Genomic DNA, 25,301 nt, shown 5'->3' on the forward strand with positions numbered 1-25,301 from the left:
TTTTTGTATTGTACTTTTAAAACTAACTTCCGGGTCCATGGTTCAAAAATATTCTTCAGTAAGTTGAATGTAAAAATATGTTGCTCCATTCTGTATTAGAAAGTTAAATGTAAGTGTTATTTTCTCTTAATTGTCATCTTTAGTTCCTTCTAGTTCCTTCAGTGTCCAACCTTCAAGAACCCAGACTTTAAAAAAAAAAATTCAAAATAAAAAATATTTTCCCACAGGATTCTTATACTTAATTTCAAAATCTTATTTCAAATCTATCTGGAACCCTTAGTCTGTTTGTAACTTTTAAAATCAAAGTTTCGTTTACCTTTGCTGTTTATTCCAGAATAATTTGTTTAAGTCTTTAAACCTGAACTGAAAAGTAGTTAACAAGCAATTTCTGAAAATGATTAGAAAAGGAAATATGCAAACCCAGTGTCCTTCAAAGTTCCAACTATGGGTTGAACAGGATAGCTATTCCCATAACTTTGAGAGCACTAAACCTACTGGAGACTGTTGTCTTCTGATCTCCTTATGAGAAATAACTTTGAGAAAAACTTGTGGATGATCTTGATGGTCCATTGTGGAAGGTCCATTTCTTGTCAGAAGAACAAGTTTCCTTGCTGGCTCTTTATTCTGCTACATGCTTCAGCTACGCTTTTAACAGAGCTAACTTCAGTTTGCCATTTCTTCCCTAGAAGTCAGTAGCAATGCATTCTCGATGGTTACTCGTTTTCTTAAGCAGGTTATAAATGCTAAAGAAAAAAATTGACATTTTGATGAACTTTGCAGAAAAGGAATGAAACTAACTACAAGAGACTTCCATTCAATCTACAACATTCAAAAAAGAAAAATGTTTGAGAACATCATCCTATTCAATCAAATCCCTCATTTTTAAGACAGTTTATAACTTTTAAAAGCATAATTGGTATCTGGCATCTATCTTTATCTTTTTGTACTTAAACCTATGATTGTATAATGATCCTTGATAAATGACACACCTTTTTCATGTAGAAAAATTGGGATATAATAAAAAGAATAATACATATATAATAGAATGTTATGCATGGTCTGAAAAAAATAGAAGATTTTTTTATTTTCTCCTGTGCCTTTTAGTCGTATAATGAAGCTGAACTTGAAAGCTGAGTGCTTTTATTCTTTACGAAATAAAGGGTTGCAAGGAGGCATGCTTCTTTTATCCTTCTTTGTTTAACTGGCTGAGTGGTAAATGGCCTTCTCTTCTTCTTTAGTGTACTTTAATGTCCATTTTTCTGTATGGTTGGTTCATACAGCAATTTTGTATAACTGCAATGAAAAACAGTATAAGAATGCTTTTTCCCTTCACACTTGTTGAAAATCATTTGCATTCATTTTTATACAGTGCTTGAACAGATTGGACACTCTTGGCCTACATGCCAAATTTCTAAATGAATTGAGAAAAAATATGTAGAGATTGGAGGAAATACTATATACATTACACATATAAAAATGCAAAAAATAAATTGGATTTTAAAAAAAATCACTGGATTTTTTTCGTATTTGCATGTGTCTTGTCATCAACATGCTAGAAAGGAAACCCAGTATCTGTGCAATCATGACTGAAAATAAGTGGTATGCCTTCTACTCTCATTCCACCTCTTTTTGAGCATTTTATATATCAGAAACATTTTTTACCTTTAGAAACTGCAAGAAAATATTATGCTGTATGCTTGCAAATATTTCCTTGTACCACAAAACGTATCTTTTCTTCAGAGTATATTTGTTCTAGAAAAGAAATGGTAAAAAATTGGGTATATAAACACAGCCATAAGGATTTTTATGCTTTTATTATGTATGTGGGGTCTATTTTCTTTTCATCATGCCTCCTCCTTTCCCTTGTGACAAAAGAGGGAAGAAAGAAATGACAAATGACAAAATTCATATTTGAGTTTAAAAAAACAAAAAAACTACTATATGGCAGAAAAAATACAAAAGACTCTTTACCCCAACTGAGATGTTTGCCTTGGGCACAGACCACCCTCCTTATACCCCATTATGGGTTGAATGTCTTGCTACTTGTGGAAGGATTTATTGGATTTAGATAAATCTGCTTTTGAGATACTCTGTTTTCTACCTGGATGGATTGAAGAGGCTAAGATATCCTGGTTGGGTGGATGCTTTACCTTCATTATAAATTTGGCACACTCAGTATTAAATCAATAGAGATTCTATCCCTGTTCATGTGTTTGATTTTTAGAATATGCCTCTCAGCTTTATTCTTCATAACAAGACAGCTGTATATAAACATGCTCAACATAATCAATAGAGTAAGGTCTTGTTGGAGTTACACAATAGCTTGACAATCTTTACAATTCTGTAAAAGTGTAGTCTTCTACACTTCTTTATTACTGAAGAATTGTATTTTCATTGCTGCATGTACTCCAGGATTCAATCCCTAGCATTTCTACATTGAGCTTCAAGCTGCTTCTTGTCCTTGTTGGTGGTACCACCCAGTGGTGGTATTGTACCGGTTTGGCCCGGTTCTGTCAAGCTGGTAGCAGTGATGAGCAGTGGAGACTGAACTGGTTCTGTCCGCCACTCTGCTGTTAGGCCCACCCACCCTCCCGGGCTCCCATACTCACCTTTATCCGCTGAATTTGAAGGACAGCTGATTTGCGCGTCACAGAAGAGTGCTGTGCGGCAGCTGCTGAAGCAAACAGGATCGTGCAGGCTTGCAGGAGGTGAGTTAGAATGCTTCTGCGCCTGTGCAAAGTGTGCATTTGGGGCGCACATGCACGCAAAGTGTATGCATGCACGCATGCAAAGCGTGCCCACCAAGCCACACCCACCGAACCGGTGGCAAAAATATTTGAATCCCACCACTGGTACTACCATAGTACTGAGATGAAGTCAAAAGCTCTTCTAAAAATAATATAGCTGTTATTTGCTCAGCCATCTTTTGGTTTTTAGCCGTGACCCAATTTTTATAAAGCTAGCAACAGTCAGTGGTCATTTTATTAATATATGTGCAAGGCATGGAGATGTTTTGCTGACATCAGCCTTTAATTTCTTTCGAGTCTAAATATCCTTACAGCAGAAATGGCAGATCTTGGCTAAAACAGACTAAAACGGTAGAAACAACAGAATGAAACGAAAGAAGGGCAGCATATATTTCATAAACTCATTGGTTAATGCAACTTGTCTTTGCTGATAAGCTGCTTTTTAGTGGAGATTTTTTGCTTTGGGAAGAAAGGGAAACAGGATAATTCAAGAAGCAATTGAATGGGATTGTTTTGCCTACTTAGCAATTGTGAAGCATTCATGGTTTGGCAGCAGAGCTTTGGGGAGCAATTAGAACACAGTACTAATAAAACAAAAATTAGGACGCATGCAGCTTTTAACAACTCCTGAAGATATCTGACCTCATTATAATATAGCTCCTCAGGCCACCTCTAGTAGTCTGATGTTTGTGTGCCTTTCTTCTTTTTAAAATATCTGTCTATCTATCCATCTTCCATAATCGCAAGACTTTAACATGACTATTTTTCCTTTCCCTGACTCAAGACTTTATATAGATTTTGAAAGGATCTTGGAGATCTTCTAGTCCATTCCAGACAAATGGATGTCCAATTTTTGCTTGAATATCTTCAAGGAAGCAACATTCATGACTCCAGGAGGAAGGCTGTTCTACTGTTTAACTGGTCTTGTGATCAGGAAATTACTCCTTATTTCCGCAGTCTCTCCCCCCTCCCCCTCCCTCTCTCCTTTCACCAATCATTCTTTTCATACTCTTGGGCATTATGAAAAATAAATCTACACTCTCATTTACCATATCTACCCTAAGCCTTAGTTGTCTCTTCTTTAGGCTAAATATTCCGACTTTTAAAAATGTTCTTTATAGGATTTAAGCTTGGTCCCTCACCATCTTTATTACTCTAGTTGCACGTAATGCTCATCAGAGCATTGATTGCTGGTAATGAGGTGTTTTGGTCTTTTTGTTTCCTTTTTGGCTTGTTGATTGTCTCTTTTGCACAGTATGTAGATGTTGTTTATGTCTATGTATCTATTGATGGCCAATATGTCAGAGTGCCAGGCTTCCAGAAATTCTCTAGCATTTTTTGCCTTGGCTTGGTCTGGGATGGCCACAGTTTCACACTTGAAATGATGAGCACAAATGGAGCTTCACCCACTTCCCTGCTGCTCGTGCAAGTAGAGATGTACATGTATGCATGCTTGCCTGCCTGCTGCTTCTGCTTGATGGCTCCGAATGGGCCCTGCCTGGTAGTGGGCCCCAGCCTGGGGGTGTTGGGGACCTCTACTATAAAATGTGTTGATTCAAAGGTTTGTAATAGCTGAAAAGCAATTAACAAGCAATTTCCAAAAGTGAATAGAAAAGGAAATATGTGAACTTAGTGTCCTCTTAAAGGCATAGACTGTGTGATTTGAGCAAGGAGGATATTATCTTGTTTCCCAGAGCTTTAAACCCACCAGAGATACTATCTTGCAGTCTTCTCATGAGAAGCTGATGTTTGGAGCACTTGTGGGTAATTTCGAGTCCTCTCCTTTTTTGGAGAGGAATCGTTGAAGAGCTGGTTTATTTGAGATAGGCTGCAGTTCAGGTAGTCCTCAACTTGTGACAACATTTGGGGCCAGAATTTGCATCATATGTCATTGTGGTTGTAAGTTGAGTTGGACCCAAATTTATGACAATTTTTATGACAGTCATTAAATAAAATTAGCTTTGTTAATGGGCATTTTTGCTATTTTTGCTGAAAATTGGCAAAGGTAGCTAACAATGATCACATGACTGCAGAATACTGCATCAGTTGTAAACGCAAACTAGTTGCCAAGCACCTGAACTGCGATCAGGTGATCAGGTGACCATAGTGTTTGTGTGTTTGTGTGTTTGTGTGTGTGTGTGAGAGAGAGATAAGAGGGTGGAGGGAGGGAGAGGGTCATAAGTACAGGTTGTAAATTGTTTTTTCTGAAGCTGTTGTAACTTTGAACTATCATTAAATGAACAGTCTTGAGGACTACCTGTAACAGAATCTTGCAAGCCTGCCTGTGTTTTTCCTGGCCTTTTTTTTTTTTTTTTTAAATACCAGGGGATAACTGAGTCATTTTCTCAATCTCTCCCACCTGCCTGAGCTTAATGCATGCTTCATCTGCTCCTGATATTTTCCTAAAGCTTCTGGCTGCTTTCTCCAAGGTCATCTCCATGGTTCCCTAGAGCATTTGTGTAGCACTCTGTTAATTTCTAGATGATTCTGTATCTTCTCTTAGAAGTATGTTTTTTTGTTTATTGCACAGGAATTAGGAGAAAGTTGTGATCATCTATGTATTCTGTCCCTGCTTCTGGGAAACCTCTTCCTCATTTGCTCATCTATACAATAGCGACTTAGAAGGATTACATATTTGACTGTTGAATGGGTGCTCCACAACGGGTGGGGTTAAGATGACGGGCTCTTTTCTTGTTAGCAAACTTACTTTGCTGTAACAACAAATTATGTTATTTGTGCATAATTTCATAAGAGGCATAAGCTTTTAAAGTTTGAACTGAGCAAAGTCCTAAAAGGCCGTTGCATAGTTTTTACAATTGGTAGTTAACAAAAATTCTAGATTATTTATAAACAAGTTAAAAAGCATTAGTACAGATGCCTGTGCAAAAAGCATCATGCTTTTTCTATTTGTTTTGCAAGAATAGTGCACTATTTTTGTTTCCTGCTATTGGTTCTTTAACCAATTGCAGTAATGCTTGGTTAAGGAGTGAAGAGATATTTTACTCATATCTCATGACAAAGTACAAACTTTTGAAAGTACAAACAAGCAGGGTCCCCTGGATCATGCATTGGCTGCATGTGATTCCTTGCTCAAAATCCAAGATGACATGATTATCTCCATATTTTCTTCTGCTCTCTGTGGAGAGGCACTTTTAAAGATGAAACAAAGGCCAAATTTAAAGATGATGCTAAGCATGCAAGGCTGAATTGTTTGTTTGGTTTTCTTCTGATATCATTTTGATATAAATCCTGAATTGTCAGCTAGTATCAAGTAAGAAAATTTGAAACTGTGGCAGTAGAAAGATATATTTTGACAATTTTACTTGCCACAACATGGGAGAAATTCTTAGTTTGATAAATTCTGACAAAAGACATAATGAGAGTAGAAAAAATGCTCTATATATTGACAGTGTTGACTAGGAGAGATGGAGTAGGTGAAGTTTGTCTGCTCTCACATTGTCCAAATATGAGATTCATGATTTTCAGCCTGTCCTCTTTTCATATTTGAACCTTCCTTCTAAGACTGTACTGGATCTGCCTTTTGTGATAGGAAGAAAACCTATTGAAACCTTCTTCAACAGGAGCTAGTACCAAAAATTTGATCCAAGAGGCAACAAAAGGTTAATTAATAAGTAGTACTTATAAAAACTGCAAGGACCTTTCAGATGGTTGCTCAATTTGTACAATTTTAAAACTCCTATCAAATAATGCATGGATACCAACATTTGTTTTTGCAGCGAAGGAAAATATGTGCTCATTTTCAAAATAAAAGTCATATCTGGTTAACTATGCAAGTCTTGTAACAATTCTCACTGAAAAAGGAACACTGAAGAAACTTTGTTATATAGAAGGTTTTTTTTCGGTGACAAGAAATGAAACATACCTTCTGCCAGTTAAAGACAAATATTGATTCATTGAGTAAAGTATTTAGTGGGGCACAGTTCTAATACTTTTAATCTTAAATTAAAAAGGCTTGATTTATTTTCTGTTTTGTTTGCCACCTACTCCAAAAAGGTATGCTGCTGAACAAAGCAGTGACATAGCTGCCTATTCCAACTGACCAATATCCTGGAAGAGAATATACATTGCTTGCAATGCAATTTTATAACAATATATTTATTTCTTAAGGCTGTTCTTGGAGAGAAAGGTGTGAGCAACTTATCCAGTCTCCCCAAAAGTCTCCTAGAAGTTTTACCACAACGTTGACTTGAACTTCAGAAATACTTTCTCCCTAAACTTCCAGTAATACTAAAAAAGCTACATTAATTTGCTCCAGCACAGCAAGATTACTTAACATGTGTTTCTGAATCTTTGTGGAATAATAGACCACACGTATATAGTGTTCTGCTCTTCCATTTCTATCATAGAGTAGTAGTTAAACAGGAATAATTTGATTTATAAAAGATTGACTGTAGCTGAAGGTTTAATCAGTGATAGGCAAGTGCAATTTAGTCAGGAGAATAATGTAATTTCTTTTTTTAAAGTTTTTATTTTTTAAGGCAAACATACAAACAAAACATAAAAACATAAAACCATCTTCCATTTTATATACATACAGTGTGTCAGTTGGTTACAAATCTTTTGTGCTATCCTTTCATAGTTAAGGAGAATAATGTAATTTCTAAGCTGACAGAATTCAGCAGGGAAACCAGTAGCAGGGGACTTTTCTTCAGAAATATAAACACCTTCTTAAGAAGATAGCTACTACACTAAAGAAGAGACATTTAATATAATCCACCCCTTTCCCTATTGGGAAAGAACCTGTTTTTCAGCATATTTGTCCCAGTTATTTTATAGATCATTGAGTCCTAAATTCAGGCTTTAATATGCACTTTCACAACAACAATAAGAACAGCAACATCATTATTAAAACCAGTCCAGTGAATATCATCAGAGTGTTTTTTTCTGGTTCTTTTATCAAAACCTTGAGTGTTCCATAATACTCAGAATAACACTGACACTAAGCACTATTCTGGCACTGCAATTTGTGATATACAGGTTTCTATTTTTTTTAAAAAAGGGAAGGGAGTGGGAGGCAAAAAAAAAAAAAAAGGTCCTAGATGAGGTATTAAATAGAGCACCTCCCTGGAGTATTGCAGAACCAGGTGTGAGACCCAAATCCTAATAGCAAGACTCTTTCTTAATGATGGCCCAGAAAACATCATTTCTTTTCTCCCTATTCACAATCCATCCTCCCTTTCTGAGTGCATATGTTGTTGCTTGGATTCACTTGCCCTAGAAATAGCTTGAGAACATTCACAGTAAGCTTTTTCTCTGTGTACTTTACAGCTAGAAGACTAGCAGAAATGTTTTTAAAAAGTGAGTTGGAATGGTGTTTATTATTTTTTTAATGCTGCTTTGGGAAAACAACAAATGTTCAGTAAACAACAGAACTTGGAGATGGTACTTATAAAATCTGATACGTGTGCTCAGTTTTATAAAAATAACTTATTTCATCATTCTTCAGAAATATACATGTGTGTTTCTGTGGCCATTTTCCTAATTCATTGTTGTTAGCATGTAAATAATTCTTATCAAAAGAGGAATGTGGAACAGAGACATAAGCTTGAATAATATAATGATAAAGAAAATTATGTATTATATATTATCGTTTCCCCTAATCTAGATGAATTGAGGATATCGTATTAAAGACAATTGAACAGTGTTAAACAAAAAAAAAATAGAATTTTGTTGGAATAATTGAGTAGTACTTATTTTTGAGTCCAGGTACATGGTTATATACTATTCAAAACCATTTTTCTCCTTAGGAAAGCTAACAATTTTCTGTTTAAATGAAAACAGCATCTTGGAAACTAATGTGTGAAAACAAATACTAGTATTTTCTTGTACTATTAAACATATCTTGGTCTGACATATCATCAGTTGCGATGAACTTTATATTATTTGAAATGCTTTTAGATTATATATGGTTCTGTGGTCTTTGCATTTGAATTTTAAATACTACTTACACTCTATCAAGATCTTGCTTTTGTTCCATAACCTGCCCTAAGTTTGTTCACATTGAAAATTCAATTTTAAACAGTTCACTCCTTGCTGGTTATTGGAAATCCTTCCCTCCTGCATGAATAATTTATTTTCAGCTTATTTGGGGAAAAATGTCCTGCAGCTTGTCAGAGAAGAAATGGAATATTTTGCTGCTTCTTTTGGGTGAGTCATTAGAACAGGTTTCTTCCCCCTTCCCTCTAGTTAAATGGATGGTGGCAGTGAAGAAGTGAAACAATTCGTTCTTGAGAGGCTTTGCTTTTAGATATTTCAGCAATAACAATTCCCCTGTGAGAAGCTGTACTGCATGCTTTTCTTACTTTCTTTAGGGCAAGCATTAATTCCAGTGTTAGAAGCAGCATTTACTTTCCAAAATAGATTCCCAGATTCTGGGAGTTTTGTTTATTTTGAGAAACTTCCCAGTAAAGCTGCAGAGACATGGACTAAGTTTAGCAGATTATGTGAACCCTCTATTCTATTCTATTCTATTCTATTCTATTCTATTCTATTCTATTCTATTCTATTCTATTCTATTCTGAGGCTGACGAATGAAGTTGTGAGGGACTGCTCAGAGCTTTATAACTTTTGAGCCTTAGCTATGGATGAGATACAGTAGTAATTATCTGTGCTTGGTGATCCGAATTTGATTGTTACACTTAAAAACCATCTCTAAACTAGATTCAAAATAGGAGCATATAGCAGGAGCAGGTTATCAACTTCTTTAGCCATTTTACTTATCTTCTGTTTTTAGGTTCTTGAAAGTATTTTATGTGGGAATAACAATTTATGTTTCATGACTTTCTCCAGCAACTCAAGTAACTGTCAAGTATTAATGACCACATAAATAGATTTTCTACAGTCTGTGGGCTCAACTTACACAAACGATGGCTACTTTCTATATATTCCTACCTAGAATTTAAGACTATACTCTGAAGTTTCTTTTTTAAAATGATCCCTGAATGAAGTGTAATAGCAAGCTGACAGCAAGGAGGCAGTATCCAAATTAAGAAATGAATAAAAAACTAATACCAAACAGCTGAATAGACTAAATGTGAGTTACTGGCAAGAGATAGAGGAAATAGGCTGATAATCACCAACAGAGTAATAATTTGAATGTTTACTACTAGAAGCTATTTGTACCCTCTGCCCTTCCAAAGAAAAAGCCTGTCAGTGAAAGCCTTAGCTTCTCAAATAATGTGATTGATTTCAAGCACAAATAAATAGATTAAACAATCATTGGCAAGTATAATAGTTTAGAAAAGGTAACATAGGCTGGCGTATTAAACAAAGTAATAAAGGTATTTTCAGGGAAGTCAAATCTAGTCTCCAACATGGTACTTCCAGATGTGAAGAATTATAGTCCTTTCATTCTCAGTTAGTTATGACTATTGAATATCACAAATTCAGAGACGACTTTGGACTGTGTGATGACTTTGGATTCTGTGCTAATATTTCCCCCTCTCTTCAAATTGTTAGATGCTTTTTCTGCATTTCCTTGAAGAGCTTAAAGTGATGCTTGTCAAACTCTCTAGTTTTATAGAAAGATGCAAAGAAGAAACACTTATTTTATTTTTTCTCTCTACACTATTAATGCATTGCCAGCTGTGATCTGGGGAAAGTATGCTGAAAGTTTGCCTTTTGTTTTTCTTCCCAATAATTGGAGATTGGACTGAGGGCTGCCTTTCCTTTTCTAAGAGTTTTGGAAAGGAGTTCATTGCGAATGGCTACAAACATTCTTTCTAAAAATAGAGATTTGCTAGAGCAGGGGTATCAAACTCTCAGCATCACGTTGTGTCGTCACATCATGTATCATGACTTTTTTCCCCTTTGCTAAACTTGGGGATGGGGGTGGCCAGCACATGACGCATCTGGCCTGTGGGCCTCAAGTTTGACACCCCTGTGCTAGAGTTACTCAAAGAGTGAAATGGGCAGTCTCTAAATTTGATCTATAAATAAACAAACAAGTATGTTTTCTCAAGTTTCCTTGAAAATTAGCAAATGTGTGACCAGCTACTTGCCTGGAGATTTTATTCTTTTTGTAATGCCTAAATAGGTATTCCTTTTTTTTTTCAGTTAGACTTTTCTGAGCACTTCATCTGTCTCAGAGATTTGCCTCTGGATCTGCATGAGCTCAGGAAACAAAGACTATAGGGAACAATTTCTTGCAATTTAAAAAATTTATTCAAAAAGTCAAGTGATAGGACTAAATGAAGGGCAGAAATTTTGTTTCTCAACGAAAGGACCTTGGCTTTCAGAATTTAGACTTGTGAGAGGAAAAGATAAAGGAATACTCGTACACATTTTGGGCTGCAAATGGTAGATGATGATAGAAACCAATCTCTTTTGCTGCCTCCTGATTTTTAGCCCTAATTAAGAACAAAGACAACTGTTTCTTAATGATGAAAAGATGTTTTATTCATAAATGCATTCCATGGCCACGCTATGTATTTTGTATATTATATTGCATTACCATTGTTGCATATTACCACTTATATGATTATCTGAGCCATACACATGGACTTTTTTCATTAAATGATTGGATGAATGGATAACATTTCTGGATTGTAAATGAAGATTTTTTTTATTTATCCTTGATTATGCACTTCTTTATCCATGATTATGTCTTATGATAATTTTTACATTAAAGTTAATATATTTTTTTGTTCCAGCTGATACATAATATATAATTAGGAGATGAATATACAACTCATACAGGTGAAACTCGCAAAATTAGAATATCTTGCAAAAGTTTCATTTATTTCAGTAATGCAACTTAAAAGGTGAAACTAATATATGAGATAGACTCATTACATGCAAAGCAAGATAGTTCAAGCCGTGATTTGTCATAATTGTGATGATTATGGCTTACAGCTCATAAAAACCCCAAATCCACAATCTCAGAAAATTAGAATATTACATGCAATCAATAAAACAAGGATTGTACATAGAACAATATCGGACTTCTAAAAAGTATAAGCATGCATATGTACTCAGAACTTGGTTTGGGCGCCTTTTGCAGCAATTACTGCTTCAATGTGGTGTGGCATGGAAGCTATCAGCCTGTGGCACTGCTGAGGTGTTATGGAAGACCAGGATGCTTCAATAGCGGCCTTCAGCTCTTCTGCATTGTTCGGTCTCATGTCTGTCATCTTTCTCTTGGCAATGCCCCATAGATTCTCTATGGGGTTCCGGTCAGGTGAGTTTGCTGACCAATCAAGCACAGTAATCCCACAGTATTGAACCAGGTTTTTATGCTTTTGGCAGTGTGGGCAGGTGCCGAGCCCTGCTGGAAAACAAAGTCAACATCCCCATAAAGCTCATTTGCGGAAGGAAGCATGAAGTGCTCCAAAATCTCCTGGTAGATGGCTGCGTTGACCCTGGACTTAATGAAGAACAGTGGACCAACACCAGCAGATGACATGGCTCTCCAAATCAACACAGACTGTGGAAACTTCACACTGGACTTCAAGCATCTTGCAGTGTGTGCCTCTCCATTCTTCCTCCAGACTCTGGGTCCTTGATTTCCAAATGAGATGCAAAAGTTGCTCTCATCAGAAAAGAGGACTTTGGACCACTGAGCAACAGACCAGTTCTGTTTTTCTTTAGCCCAGGTAAGATGCTTCTGACATTGTTTGTTGTTCAGGAGCGGCTTGAGAAGAGGAATATGACATTTGAAGCCCATGTCCAGGATCCGTCTGTGTTTGGTGGCTCTTGATGCACTGACTCCAGCCTCAGTCCACTCCTTGTGAAAGTCCCCAACACTTTTGAATGGCCTTTTCCTGACAATCCTCTCCAAGCTGCGGTCATCCCTGCTGCTTGTGCACCTTTTTCTTCCACACTTTTCCCTTCCACATAACTTTCTATTAATGTGCTTTGATACAGCACTTTGGGAACATCCAACTTCTTTTGCAATTACCTTTTGAGGCTTTCCCTCCTTATGGAGGGTGTCAATGATGGTTTTCTGCACAACTGTCAGGTCAGCAGTCTTTCCCATGATTGTGATTCCTACTGAACCTGACTGAGAGACCATTTAAAGGCTTAAGAATCCTTTGCAGGTGTTATGTCTTAATTAGCTGATTAGAGTGGGACACTTTGAGCCTAGAATATTGCACCTTTTCACAGTATTCTGATTTTCTGAGATTGTGGATTTGGGGTTTTCGTGAGCTGTAAGCCATAATCATCTCAATTATGACAAATCACGGCTTGAACTATCTTGCTTTGCATGTAATGAGTCTATCTCATATATTAGTTTCACCTTTTAAGTGGCATTACTGAAATAAATGAACTTTTGCGCGATATTCTAATTTTGCGAGTTTCACCTGTATATCCATCTAGCCTATATCAATTTCACATGTCAGACTTTTCTGCTTAATTCAATGATATTTTAAAATGCTTTTAATTGTGCATGTACTGTATGTTTTTCCCTAATACATGAAATTCGATAACATTTTCTATCAAATATATTGAGGAAAAATAATTTTGTTTTATAACCATTGTTCACAATATTAAGCTGCTTAGTCCAAGCAACCCAAAGCAGTTCTAACAAGGCTTTGCAGCACTTCTTAGGGAAGATATTGATCTAATTTGGCCTAAGAAAACTATTTCACCTTCTGTCGGAGACATTGGGTTTTCTGTTTATTCAATACAATTTGGATAGATTTTAAAGAAATTATTTGTATTAATGTAGAAAATTTGTCTCATATAGAAAATAATTAAGAATCTTAGAGGTAAATGTCACTTTCGAAATTTTAAGCTCTGCCTAGAAGACACAAAGTCTTTTTTAGTAATGGGGCATTGATGAATTACCATCACAGCAATTTACTCCATATTCAGAACTAGTTAATGTTTTTTGTGATTTGTTCATGAAGAACTTATTTGCAATAGCACACAGTATGATAAAAGCTCCAGTAAAATTTGGGCCTATATGATTTTGAAAATATTGTCAGTAACTTTGGGAAAATAATGTTCTTAATTCTTATGATATATATTATAAAATGTGCCTATTCTGTTGGTTACCCCAGATGTTTGCCAATAATAGAGATGGGTAGATTAGTATTTTATCTTATTATTTCTTGTAGATGTATTAGATGCAGAATTTTAAGATCTACTACATAGGGAATAAGCTGCCACCATATGTGCATCCCAGCTGGAAGCTTATTCCAATTCATTGCACATGTCTGAAAATGCTTCTCCATGCTTGTATCATCCTGTCCTCTTGCTTCCCCTTGTTTTCTCTAAACCATCCTGCTTGTGCTCTATAGCTTGCAATTAACACCACTTAATAGCTGTTAAATAGGGTAATTGGCTGTTATCCTTGCAGAGGTGTTCCTTCAGAGCTGATATTTCTCAGTGAACCCAGGCTAACAGCCCTTGAGCTGCTGGAGGAACTGAAAGTGAAATTCAGTTATTTCCTTGCTCTAAAAAACAAGGATTCCTTTCCAATCTGTAAAGTTGGGGTTGAGGGCTACGAAGGGGTGAAGTGGTTCTTTCCTTTCCCTCCTTTCCTTTAATGTAGAACAAATAACAGTAGAACACAGATCTCCCCAGAGGTTTCCAGCTCTTTTGGGTTTCCCCAAAAATAGATAAAGAGTTAAATGTTGTTCCATACAGCTTGTCCTTCTGTATTTTTACGATAAATGAGTGAAAAATTAAAAATGCCAGCCTCCCCCAAAAAGCTGAGGGAAGTACACCATCCTCTATGTGTGATCTGAAGCCCTTCAATATAGGCAAGCTCAAGAAACAGGCATGGCAGAAATTCCAGTGATGCTCTTTATAATGCTCTTTATTTTTGTAGAATAGAATAAGATACTCTTGAAGGTTTCTTTGAGTTTTTCTCTTCCCATTTAATGTTAAACAGAGGGGGAGTTTTTTTTTAAAAAAATTCTCGTTTTCCTTTCTCAGGACTGAATAAACCTTTTTTCTTAGTTTCCTTCAAGTTTTCAGTATTAAATAAAACCATAAGCTTCTGGTTTTGTAGCCAGCTCAAATCAAGCATAGGTGCCCATTCAGGGATGGGATTCTACCAGTTTGCACCTATACTCTAGAACCGGTTGTTAATATTCTAAGCAGTTTGGAGAACCGGTTGTTAGAAGAAATTACTGGTCTAATCCTGTAAGGAAGGCAGGAAGGAAACATTCTGGTGTTGCTTATAGAAACTACCTCTCCATTGCATTCTTGGCAGGACTAGACTTCCTGTCTCAGAAACTTCTCTGGAGTTTTTTTTCCCTCCTTTGCTGGTACTTTGCTTGTGTGGAGTGACCATTCAAAGTTACAATGGCACTGAAAAAAGTGACTTATGACCATTTTTTATACTTACAACTGTTGCAGTATCCCCACAGTCATGAGAGGCCAGGTGATGAGATGCATTCCTCGATGTGAGTAATATTGAGTTGGCCACACCCAGCCAATAAATGCCCAGCAAGCCATGTACACCCAGTCACATGACCACCAAGCCACGCCCACCACCTAAGCCATGCCCACAGAACTGGTTGTTAAAAATTTTGAATCCCACCCCATGCCTATTATATGTATAAATGCTTATGAATATTTTGCTTTCTAGGGAGATTAGTTCAATTATGTATCAAAACTGAAAAAAATGATGGGTATCAGGTGCATCCTAAGTGTCAAAATATTAGGTTTCACAAAATCCAGATATTTAATGGTTAGATGTCTATCTACCTCAAACTAAACTACTCTGCAAATGTTATTAATAGTTCTAGGCTCATGATGGCGAACCTATAGCATTTGTGCCAGAAGTGGCACACAGAGCCATCTCTCCGGGAACACCAGCTGTTGCCCATTGCTCTTCCAGGTTCTGGTGCTTGCATGTGCACCGGCCAGCTGGCCTTCACATGTGTGGGAACTCCAGAAATCGGAAGAGCAGCTCCCCAGTGTGCATGTGCATGCTAGGAAGCTGAGCTTCTGGTTTCCAGTGCACACATGCGTGCCTGCCAGCTGATCTTCACATGCTCATGTGCATCATAAACTGAAAGCTCAGCTTCCTGGCACACGCATGCACACCAGGGAGATGGTTTCCGGTGCTCCATCGCGCGTGTGCACGCTCTCCTGTTTCAGCACTTGGTGCTGAAAAGATTCACCAACACTGTACTAGGCTGACACCATGATTAAAGCCTTGTACTTTGTCTTTCTATTTTTCTTTTTGGTGAGAGCATCTCCAGTATTTTGTTTTTACAGGTCATAAACCAATGAATAGTTTTATGAGCTCTGAGCATTGGCAAAATTTAAAGTAATTGGACATTGCTTTTCAGCATTGATTTATAGCATAACTACCACCTTTTCAACAAAAAAGAAATAAATAATGACCAGAATTATTATTAAATAATTATATAATTAAATTAATAATTAATTTAAAATAAAACATTACAGGGTTAAATAATAAAGAATTATTATTAAAAAGTGTTTTAATGATAAACATTTAGCAAACCAAGCCACTCAACTTTCAAACAATTTAAGCTAAGAGGTTTTTTTTAAAATTCCATTCAGTTATGTCCAATTCTCAGAGACTGCCTGAAGTTTTCTTGGCAAGGTTTTTCAGAAGTGGTGGTTTAGGGCTGAGAAAAAATGACCTGCCCAGGGTCACCAACTATCTTTTTGGCTAAACTGGGACTAGAATTCATTGACTCCCAGTTTCTAGCTTGATGATTTACCCACTGCACTGATGTAAACCCTACACCAATTGTCTAGCAGTGTATAAATGATTGCAAGACAGGAATGTCTTTTGGTATAATGCTCTATTTAAAATGCAGTTCATCAAAGGTTTTCAGAGAATGGCAGAACAGAATTATAATCAAAGCAGATTTTCAGTACTAAACACCTGATATGATTATTTCACGAAGCAGAAATTGGTCATCCTTTCAACGATTACTTGCAGCATGCTGAGTTGAAAAACTAGAAACAAGATTTGAAAAATCAAGCTCATTTTAAAGGCTTGGTAAGTAAATTATATAATTAATAATGAAAAGAAATTAAAAACTAAACCAAAAAGCCTATATATATGAATGCCATATATATATGGCATTCAGCTTTGTTCGGGTATTTTCCCACGTCATTGTAGTTGTGCTTTTAAAGTTGTAGCAACGTTTCGGCAGAATCTCATCTGCCATCATCAGGCTTCTGTATTGTGTTCGTCTGTGCTGTAATCTCCTGGGTCGTTGGCTGTGTTGTAACATCCTGAGGTTTTGAACAGTGTTAAACCCAGGAGATTACAGCAAAAGACCCAGGATGTCAAAACAATAGAACTCAGAAGCCCATTACCCAGGTACCCCTCATCACACAGCCCATTACCCAGATTGTTACAACACAGGAGGCTGATAGACACACAGCCAATACCTCAGCCACACATGTTCTTACAAAAAAGCCAGCCAATCTGCAAACATCAACTCCATCAACCAATCAAGAAATGACAACACAGCCAACCTCCCCACCAGTATTTATAGAAAGATGGCAGCTCAGATTGCACTTTGCTCGCACAAGCACGAAGCCAAAAGCACCAACCTGAAGATGGCGAGTGGGACCTTGTCGAAACGTCGCCAAGACACTCTCAATCTTACATGGGAAAAGACCCAAACATGCCAAGACCTGCACACACACACACATTCTAAGGAGCACCATTTGTATCAGTTTAAAAGGAAACTACACTGAATTTTTGTAATTACAGGTACCATATTGCAAAAATCCAGAGAATTGTACAGTGACAGCAAAGAGTCAGAGAGAACCTAGTTTTTGCAGCCCAGATATGAAAGCCTTAGGACTGCATGGTAACAATCCATACAAGCCATTTACAGTATGCAGGTTGAGATTAATGCTGGAGTGTAATTTTTATTAATGCTTTTGGGGGAATATTTTTGGGGAACAGTCCTGGAATTATACAATCTAGAGGTGGTATTCAGCAGGTTCTGACTAGTTCTGGAGAACTGGTAGTGGAAATTTTGAGTAGTTTGGAGAACCAGCAAATGCTACCTCTGACTGGCCCACCCACATCTATTCTTTGCCTCCCGAGTCCCAGCTGATTGGCTGGGTCTTCTTTTGTTGCCCTGCACAGGAGAACAGAGTTGGAAATCAGGTTAGTGGGGTGGGGAGGGAATGAGATTTTGTAGTAACCTTCCCCCAGGAGTGGGGTGGGAATGGAGATTTTGCAGTATTCTTCCCCTGCCATGCTCACCAACCCACACCCATAGAACCAGTAGTAACAAAAAATTGAATCCCACCACTGATACAATCCATAGTTTATAAACTTTGTCTTCAGGTTTACAGACTGAACAAGTAATGCTTTCACTAGGTTACCAAAGATTTATAAGAGACATGGAAAACTTTTGAATTTTCAGTTTTCATTGTGATTGAAAATATCAGAAAGAAAAGGCAAGAAATAAAAATATAGCTTTGCAACAAATTGCAGTCTAAGCTGGAGCATCTCTGGACTATGGGAATTGTACTCAATATGATATATTGGTAAGATTGTGGAACTATAACCAAAGTAGGCCTAGTTTGTGGCTGTTCAGCGGTGTATGTTTCTGACTTTGCATAATGTGTGTTCATAGCCATTATCTCTTCCTGATTTTTTGAAGGATAAAATTAGAAAGTGTTCAGGAGCTTTGAGAATTGGGGAAAAAGTAAAATCTAAATGTAATGAGTAAAATAACCCAGTATATTTAAAAATCACCAGACTGAATTAAAGATCACTTGAATTGGGTCTGAACACTGATTCTTGATGGAGGAAAAATGAAACTGCCAAATCGTTCTCATCAGTGGTGTGATTCAAATTTTTTACTACTGGTTCTGTGGATGTGGCTTGTTGGGCGTGGCAGGAGAAGGATACTGTAAAATCTCCAGTCAGAGGAGGTATTTGCCGGTTCTTCGAACTACTCAATATTTCTGCTACCAGTTCTCCAGAACTGGTCAGAGCCTGCTGAATACCACCTCTGGTTCTCACGCCAACAGATGCAAGCAAGATCACTTGCTTTCTCCCATGAGCTCTTCAGAGCATCCAGAAGTGGGAGGTGCTTCAGTCTCTTCTGGAAAGGCTGGGCTTAAAACTCCGGGATGCTCCTCCTCCTCCACGAGACACCTCCTCAGCATCCCCCAGTTTTAGCTCAGCCTTTGTGGTAAGAGGTTGTGCACTCCCTGACTGGAACAGCTTTTCTCTAATTCAGGTTTGCTCTTTAAAACTCTTCACCATTTAAGTCGGTTTTTTCAGGCTTTCCTCTTGATTAATTCAAATAATAATAATAATAATAATAATAATAATAATAATAATAATAATAATAATAATAATAGTTTTCCTTGTAAATAGCGGAGCCTGCCACTCCGCAGGCAGCTTGAGGCTACCGCCGCAGGAAACTGCCTTATCTAACCTTCCGATCGTCTGCTCTGCGATTGGAATGGAGCACTTACAGCCACGGCTTTTCTTACCTTGCTGTTTCTCCTGACAGCAGCATTTAAATCACAAGTTAGAGCAGCAGCAGCAGCGGCTCGTTAGATGGCTCAGGCTTAGCACCAGTGATTCCACTTCCCGCCCTTTTCAACGGCTGCCTCAATTTCGCGCCAATTACCACAGCCTCCATTCCTCACTGGTTTCCCTTGCTGGGGACCGAGGCAGTAACTTTCCATTATGCTCTCCCTGGATTTGGCTATCCCTCTGGCTAACGTTGCACTAACCGGCTAGTCATTAAACAGGCATTTCTTTGCATTTGCCTTTGGATCGTTTACTCAGACGGAAACTGTGAGTGCCATTTAAATTGCGGGACGTTTGTTTCTGACAGGCAAGGAGTCACATCAGAGCCTGTAATAGCTGGTTTCCCTTGCTGGGGACCCTTAGATACTGTTCACCATTTAAACTGTTATACCTACAGATATAGATATATGTATATATGTATATGTGTATATGTGTATATGTGTGTGTGTGTGTGTGTGTCCTCTCCTGGAGGAGCGTTCTATTTTCAACTGCAGGGGAAAGCATCTCCCCAAAGTACAAATATCAACCACAATATTAATAATAATCATATTAATTTTTTTAAAAAATTAAAAATTAAATTTACATTCAGAGGCAAGACAATCCATCATACATAATGGAACCTGACAACACTTTCCGCTCCAAGCCAAGTAAGTCCCGCGACAAGCCAGTGGGCCCCAAAAAGGCCTCTAAGGCGGCAGATAAGGATACCCATAGTCGGCACCTAGCATTGGAAAGACAATTGCAGAAACAAGCCAGGGAGGCAGACAAGATGGCTATGGCACAACAATCTGATCAGAATCCAAACCCATTGATGGGGCCCTTCGACTTATCTACCCAGCCCAGACAGGCTGTTTCTGGACAACCCCCCATAGGCACATCTCCTCCATTGAGCACTGGCCGGCCAATTCCTGAGGCAACCTTCACCCCTGCAGCTGCTGGCCTAAGACAGGAGGAGGGATTACCTGAGACTATGCCCATCAAAATGAGGCAATGGATGGAGATGGCGATTCAAAGGGGCATTGCGGCTGGAGTTCAGCAATCCATCTGGACCAGACACTTCTCCACCGCTTTGGATGCGGGATCCCTGTTCACTCGATCCTTTGCACATCCCTGACAACATCAATCTCAGGTATTCCCCAATATTCCTAACATACCAGCCCAGGGCCTTCGGGAGGAGGTGGACTTTGAGGAGCAGGAGGTTTCCATGGGGGGGGGTGTCAATCCATCAGATGAACTTGGGGCTGTCAGAGGCTGACCCGCTAGAACGGGGAATGTCAGATGACGAAGGCCTCATTCCGGACCAACCTACTTTTTCTGGCCTTTTTCTCCCACACCTCTTTAAATCTTTACTGTTCAAGGCAAAGAACACCGCTAAACTAGGCGCATCAGACCCTCATCCATTGCCAACAGAGTCTCAGGACGAATCCGAGGACCTAATATTCTCACAACTGGCTAATGAGACGGAAACTATCCCTGTCCCTCGTATGTTGGCTGAATTAGTACAAAATCAATGGGCATCAGCAGCATCATACCCAGCCCCAACAGGGTACGATAAGCACTATTTTAATTTGGCACCAGAGTTTGCAAATTTTCTCAAAACTCCGGAGGTGGATGAGCCCATTGTGGCACTGGCTTCTTCTTCCACCTTTCCTAATGAGGCTGAAGAAGCCTGAGACCGGAAGACAAGAGAGCAGGGTTAGCACTCTGTAGGGCACACGTTTCTGATGCCTGGGCCATTAGGGCAGCTACAGCCGCATCCTTTTTTACACGTTCCTCCCTACGATGGCTCTCCCACTTGAGGGATATATTGGTGGCATCAAATGTCAGAGCCCACCAGGGCATAGCTAAAATTATGGCAGCCGCAGAGTTCTCCACCGATGCCACATTTAATGCGGTCAAATTCTCGTCTTGGGCCATAGCATCTCACGTATCAGCATGGAGACTGCTATGGCTCAGACATTGGCAGGCGGATACCAAGCATAAACGCAAGTTGGCATCAGCCCCAATATTGGGGGATAAATTATTTGGCAGTGTCTTGGAGCCCCTCCTTATAGAGAATAGAAACAAGAAAAAAGTGCTTCCCCCTCTTTTTTGTAGGTCTGAAAACAGAACGCCCCAGTCTTTCGAAGGATTTCCTTTCAGTCCTACTATCAGGGCCCCTACGTTCCCAGATCTCAGAGAACATCAGGCTACAGGCCCAGTTTTAGACAGGATAGGCCTGAATCTTCCGATAGAGGTCAGCGGGGAGGCCAAAATCATAGAAACCCCAGAGGCATTAGAGGCCGATTTTTTCATCACCCCAGGTGAGCCCTTGACAGCAGTTCCCATTGGAGGGCAGCTAAAATTGTTTGCCGATCAATGGGGCAGCTCCACCTCTGATGCGTGGGTCAAGGACACTATTAGGTTTGGCTTGGCACTGGAATTTTAATCCTCCCCCACCCCCAAACTTTTTCATTAGGAGCCCTAGGTCCACGGACCCCATTAAGAGGGCATTGATGCAGGAGGCTATCAATCATCTTCTGCATATTCGGGCCATTAGAGAGGTCCCATCTGAACAGCGGGGTCAAGGCTGTTACTCTCTATTGTTCGTGGTCCCAAAGAGTTCGGGGGGCTGGAGGGCAATTCTGGACCTCAAACGTCTGAACAAATCATTGATTTATCGAAAATTCAAGATGACTACTCTCCAGTCCATTCTGCTTAGCATCAGAGAGAACAATATCATGACCTCTATCTCACAGAGGCTTATCTACATATACCAATCAGACCTGCTCACTACAGATATCTTAGATTTTTCTATTGTGATCGGCACTATGAATATATCACCCTGCCATTTGGTCTGGCTTCAGCCCCTAGGACTTTTACCAAGGTCCTCGCGGCTTTGCTGCCTCACTCAGGATCAAATCTGTTCGCTTACAATGTTATCTGGATGATATTTTAATTTTGTCATCTTCCAGGCATCAAGCAAAGTTGGATACCAAGATTACTCTGGAGACCCTTCAGGTTCATGGCTTTTCCATAAATTGGGATAAAAGCCATTTGATCCCCTCAACTAGGTTAGTTCATTTAGGGGCAGTGATAGATATCGTGGAGGGCAAGGTCTTTCTCTCTCAGGACAGGTTAAACAGTATTCAGTCTTTGACCAAAGAGATCAGAGACTTAAAGAGGGTTTCCCTGGCATTGCTGTCACAACTGTTAGGGAAACTGATTTCTTGTATTTCCATTGTGCCTTCGGCTCGATTCCATTCTAGAGAGCTGCAATGGTTCCTGCTACCTTTCCAGCAATCCGGAAGAGCCACTTCCAACGTCCGGATAAAGGTACGGCACAACGTTCTCCGATCGCTCCGCTGGTGGTCGGAAAAAACGATAAACAAGGGGTGTCTTTTCAAGAAACCTCACAGGGAAATGATCACAACTGATGCCAGCCTGGTAGGATGAGGAGCTCACTTCCAATCCCACACTGCACAGGGAATTTGGACTATTTCCGAACAATCACAAAGCATCAACCTGTTGGAACTGTGAGCAGTTCATCTGGCCTTATGCAGTTTTCTACCCCTTTTCCAATCATGCCACGTTCTGGTTTTGACAGACAATATCACAACCAAGGCCCATGTAAACAGACAGGGGGGGTACTCATTCCAAACTTCTGATGCTGGAGACAGCCAAGTTGTTCAAATGGGCCGAGGTCAATCTGTTTTCGCTCAAGGCAGAACACATAGCAGGGTCCTTAAACACACAAGCGGACTGGCTCAGCAGGGCCATGATAGGCCAGACAGAGTGGTGCATACACCCGTCTGTCTTCCAGGAAGCAGTGCAGAGGTTTGGGCAACCGGTGATCGATCTATTTGCCTCTCCTCTCAACGCCCAAGTGCCCCGGTATATCTCAAGATACCCGACTTAGGGGGTGGAGGCCGTCAATGCCCTGTGATGTCAGTGTCCTCCCAGACTTCTATATGCATTTCCTCCACTGCCGGTAATACCCAGGTTGATCCAGAAGTTACTGGAGGAGTGAGTGGAATTGATATTGGTTGCCCCTTACTGGCCCAGGTGAACGTGGTTTGCAGATTTACAGAACCTATTGACAGAACAACCTTGGAAAATTCCACCGTCAAAGGTTTCCCTCTCCCAAGGGCCGATACTTCACCCGAACCCACAATGGCTCAGTCTAGCCATATGGAGGTTGAGCGAAGCCGTTTAAGGGCCCAACAAATTTCAGAGGATGCTATTGCCACTATTCAAGCATCCAGACGGGTCTCAATAAATCATATATACGAGGCCACGTGGTCAGCCTTTTGTCGCTGGTGCCAGGGGTCTAAGATCGACCCAACTGCTCCATCAATAGGACAATTATTGGACTTTTTACAGGAGGGGTTGACCAAGGGCCTATCTCCAAATACTTTACGTAGAGAGGTGGCGGCTTTAGCCTCGGTGATAACCTGGGGTGACCTCCATTCCATAGTGCACCATCCACATGTCCGCAGCTTTCTCAAGGGTTCTGCAAACTTACCACCTCCTGTAATTCACCGCTAGCCCACCTGGGATCTCAACAAGGTGTTAACCGCACTTACAACTGGTCCATTCGAGCGTTTAAGAACCACTAGTCTTAAATTCCTGACATATAAGGTGGCCTTCCTAATTGCAATCACATCTGCTAGAAGAATTTCTGAATTGGCGGCATTGTCAATGCGAAAGACCTGTGCGGGTTTCATGCAGACAGAGTGATTCTCCATTTGGATCCATCGTTCACTCCTAAAGCAAATTCAACCTTCCACAGAGCGCAGGAGTTGGTCCTTCCAAATTTTTGTCCGAAACCATCTCATAGACTGGAGCATCAATGGCATCGACTTGACGTTCGAAGGGCCTTAAGCATCCATCTAGACCGCATGGCGGCATTTCGAAAATCTGAGGCTCTATTCCTATCCTTCAATCCATCCACTTTAGGACAAAAGGTGTCGTCCACGACCATCAGTAGATGGTTGAGAGCCACCATAGCCAAAAGTTACGAATGCCAGTCCATCTCAGTTCCTAAGGGCATTACAGCCCACTCAACAAGGAGTGCGGCAACATCAGCAGCATGGGCCACACAGGCTTCCTTAGACGAAATTTGCAGAGTGACAGCTTGGGCTTCACCATCTCCCTTTGTCAGAAATTATAAAATTGATGTCTATGCCTCAGCGGACGCTTCATTTGGCAGAAGAGTCCTGCAGAGGGTCCACAGAGTTTAGGAGTGGATTTCGATCCAGACGGAGTCCCTCCCTAAGGACAGGCCAAGCTTTGGTATGTCCCACTTCTGGATGCTCTGAACAGCTCATGGGAGAAAGGGCGTTGGTACTTACCTGATACGCTCGTTCTCTGTGAGCTGTGAAGAGCATACAGCCCCACCCATTTCTTTCCGTCTGGTGGGGTTCCGTTCCAGTCAGGGATCTAGATTAGGTGATGAGTCCCAGACTTTGGCACTCAGTCTTTGCAAAACTGGGGGATGCTGAGGAGGTGTCCCGTGGAGGAGGAGGAGCGACCCGGAGTTTTAAGCCCAGCCTTTCCAGAAGAGACTGAAGCACCTACCACTTCTGGATGCTCTTCACAGCTCACAGAGAATGGGCATATCAGGTAAGTACCAACACCCTTTCTGGTTTCCCTAAGTGAGCTTCAGCAGCTATATAAAGGCTTGTAAGCCTTTATATATTTTTATAACAATTAGTTCTTGGATTTGCTTGCTTTTCTGTTAATGCCACATCATCTCTCCCTCTTTGTCATCTTTATCCGGCCTGTAGAAAATTTAGGCATCTGATAAATGAAATTAACCAGCAGTAAAAAAAGAACACCAGGAACTTTTCATAAATTTTTCAGTAGACTTCTTAAGATTGGCACGAAAGCCATTTGATTTAAGGCCAAAAATATTTTTACTATCATAGGTCATGTGTCTATGAAATACACATATGTTTTCCTTACTTGCTACTTGTTTTCAAGGGTATACCTAATTTATAGATATGTCATAAAATATTATATTTAAGCCAGAGCTGAGACTTTGGTAGGTTCCTGAGAATTAAAAAGGTTCAACTTTTAGGATTAAAAACAATCTTCTA

The 25,301-nt window shown here is 39.6% G+C and overlaps 1 protein-coding gene across 1 annotated transcript in view; it reads left to right on the top strand.

The window, feature by feature from the left end:
• Window positions 1–25,301, top strand: part of CNIH3 (cornichon family AMPA receptor auxiliary protein 3) — a 64,810-nt gene that overhangs the window by 31,301 nt on the left and 8,208 nt on the right. The gene's annotated exons all lie outside the window — the stretch shown is intronic.

This window comes from Pseudonaja textilis, chromosome 1 (genome assembly GCF_049901715.1).
Source record: "Pseudonaja textilis isolate UNSWEBS1 chromosome 1, rPseTex1.2, whole genome shotgun sequence".
Taxonomy (NCBI): Eukaryota; Metazoa; Chordata; class Lepidosauria; order Squamata; family Elapidae; genus Pseudonaja; species Pseudonaja textilis.